The sequence below is a fragment of the Lygodium microphyllum genome, chromosome 25 (genome assembly GCF_053477565.2).
Source record: "Lygodium microphyllum isolate KBCC chromosome 25, Lygodium_microphyllum_v1.1.10, whole genome shotgun sequence".
Classification (NCBI taxonomy): domain Eukaryota; kingdom Viridiplantae; phylum Streptophyta; class Polypodiopsida; order Schizaeales; family Lygodiaceae; genus Lygodium; species Lygodium microphyllum.
The window spans coordinates 13,880,804-13,883,929 of record NC_141159.1 but is presented as its reverse complement, the minus strand read 5'-3'; the positions used below and the strand labels follow the sequence as shown (position 1 = coordinate 13,883,929).

Here is a 3,126-nt window from a genome sequence, read left to right as displayed (position 1 = left end):
CAGACAAACGCTTCGTTCTACATTATTATATCCTCGAATATGTTTGGGTCGCTGAGTATATTCAAGTCTAACGAGAGAAAATATATAATTTTTTAAAGAAAATAAATCTAAAAGGCCTTGAAATTCCCTTTGGATCCAATTTAATATTAAAATGTAATAAACGAGCAGCAGAGATGTGCTACAATATATCATTGTGCAAAGACAATATTCTCTAGATTATAGACCTCTAACCTACAATTTAATTATGATTTTTAACTGCACGATTGAGTAATTACAATATGTATTATCGCACGCTTGGATCACAGTAAACTAAAATTTAAAGTACTCAGAAGTTCAAAAAATGTATGTATTCGCTCTTTATAAAGTTTTTTTACAAGGATTCCACTATCTCAAGGATATGTGGAGAAGCACATTGTTTACATGTCATGTATTGCTCACTACGAGTCCTGACTTTTCTATTATCTAACTTGAAATAGAAGTTGTAGAGGGGCTCACTAGACATTAATTGGATTTCTTGTCTCAGAAAATAAATGGGCCAATGACTCTCTGCACTGACTACGAAAGGATTATGACCACTCCACAAGATTACCACATCTACGAGCGCTGTATGTGTGTCATCTCGGATATCTTGATCCAAGCTGATCCACTCCCCTCGCAAAAGTCGCCATCTTCTATATCGAAAGCGAACGCACAAAGTTTGTCTAGCAATGAAATACCTGTAATAAAAACAAAAATAATGGTAAGTGATCAATGCGACTAACATAACAATTCATCTAAGCGAGACTTATGTCAATTAAATCAAGGTATGCAAAGTAGTAAAAAAGTTTTACCTGAATGTAATATCAGATTGGTTGACCCTGCACTCAATCGTCTCATCAAAATGTGTTCTTTTGACTTCTCAAGACTCACCCAATAGCTGACTCATCCATTCCTCGGATGGACACTTGCATTGATAAGTAATCTTTGTTTTCTTCAAAACATCACATGAACCAAACAAATGTGCAAACAATGAGAATGGAATAAACCAATTAAGATGCACATCTTTGGAGCCTGTGGTGGGTTTCATAGCACTATTGATGTCAGATTTTATCTTCGACTTGCAAGCTCCTGACAACTCCAAGCTACCAATGAACCATTCACCACTAGACAGTGGCGGCAATGGGACATGCTGCAATCTCTGGCTTTCTACCACATACAATGAATTATAAAAAAAGATATTTTGAGTGGCAAGTTGACTTGTAGAGGTATTATCATAGATCAAAGAACCTATCTCTTCATGCCAAACATGTATCTTGCCGCTTAAACATTCCACATTTTGCCATTCATGCAAAGTCGATGGATATAGAGCTGTCAATCAAACAAGACTGAATTAGAATACTGCAAAGACTTTTAAAAACAACTCTGATACAAAAGAATAATCAATGATAAAATTTAACAACTTACTGTTTTGTTTATAATTTGCAATGTTGTTCTCGTCGTGTACAGAGATTTGTTTATGCGTATAAACATGTTGAATCAACACTTCTGTTACTGCACTTGTGCCATTAAACACTTTTCTGAACTCTAGAATTCTACCTTTCCAATGTTTGCTAGGGTTTGCAACATCCTTGCGCTTGACCTTGAAACTCCCTCGAGTACTTGGGTGCATCAAAATCCAATCCAACTTATAATACTTATCACAAATCCAATTACCGCCATTATCTTTCCTGTTGAAAACCTCCACTGCAAGTATGCTACTGATATTTTTCCTCCGTGAAGACATCTGTAACAACCAAATACAAAAGTTACCTATCAACATGTGTATAATTTGCAAATGTTATCTCCAAATGAAATTAAATTTAAATGGATCAATTTAAAAAAGAAACATTGTACCTGTAATTTCTTTCACAAAGATCCCTAGATATGTTGAACAAGAAGTTGACTTATAGCAAGACCATTGTTCCTTCACTGACAGATTCCTGTAGTACAAAAACAAAAGAAATATTGGGTCAACACATACATATAACTTATATAGGCTTTGTCCAAATGCGTTGAAATTTAACCATGGAACAGTAGTAAAAAATGGCAATATACCTGTGGCTTTCTCTGCAAAAAATCCCAAAGATGTTGTAGAAGTTGAGTTCTTAATAAATCATTGTTCTTCACCCTCGAAGATTCTTGGAGTAAAAAAACAAAGGAAACGTCAGTATGCATGTAACTTGTATACATTTTGTCTAAACGAGATAAAATTTAACAGTGGAGCAACAAAAAAACAAGACAATATACCTGTAACTTTGTTTACAGAGAAACCCTAAGATGTTGAAGAAGAAGTTGAGTGTTCAAAATCCCAAAGATTGTAGAATTTTTGTTCTTAATAAATCATTGTTCTTCACCCTCGGAGATTCTTAGAGTAAAAAAACAAAGGAAAGCTCAGTATGCATGTAACTTGTATACATTTTGTCTAAACGAGATAAAATTTAACAGTGGAGCAACAAAAAAACAAGACAATATACCTGTAACTTTGTTTACAGAGAAACCCTAAGATGTTGAAGAAGAAGTTGAGTGTTCAAAATCCCAAAGATGTTGTAGAAGTTGAGTTCTTAATAAATCATTGTTCTTCACCCTCGGAGATTCTTGGAGTAAAAAAACAAAGGAAATCTCAGTATGCATGTAACTTGTATACATTTTGTCTAAACGAGATAAAATTTAACAGTGGAGCAACAAAAAAACAAGACAATATACCTGTAACTTTGTTTACAGAGAAAACCTAAGATGTTGAAGAAGAAGTTGAGTATTCAAAATATCACTATTATTGACTGTAAGAGACTCCTAGAGCATCAAAACAAAAGAAATTACATGTCAGAGAATGCACATAACTTGCACAGGTTTTCTCCAAACGAGATAAAACTTTACCATAGAACACCTATGGAAGAGAAAAATATACCTGTAGAGTTTTGTGAAGAGAATCTTAGGGCTTTGGTAAAATAAGCTCTGCTCTCATAAAACACATGAATCTCTCTCTGTGCTTGTGCAAAGCAAATGAAATTTTACAGGGTTACAGACATGGCAAGAAATAGTGAGGCTATAAAATTTCGTCAGGAAAGAAGAAGCGGGGAAAGAGATATGACAAATTTGAGTTCCGCCTAA

At 34.4% G+C, this 3,126-nt stretch overlaps 1 long non-coding RNA gene across 1 annotated transcript; it reads right to left on the bottom strand.

The window, feature by feature from the left end:
* Nucleotides 1-554: 554 nt before the first annotated feature.
* Nucleotides 555-2,384, bottom strand: LOC148013929 (uncharacterized). Its single transcript, XR_015688744.1, has 6 exons — nucleotides 2,266-2,384; nucleotides 2,074-2,156; nucleotides 1,873-1,958; nucleotides 1,444-1,762; nucleotides 831-1,347; nucleotides 555-716 (listed from the first exon to the last, which is right to left on the bottom strand). It is a non-coding gene; the product is annotated as an uncharacterized LOC148013929 (long non-coding RNA).
* Nucleotides 2,385-3,126: the final 742 nt, after the last annotated feature.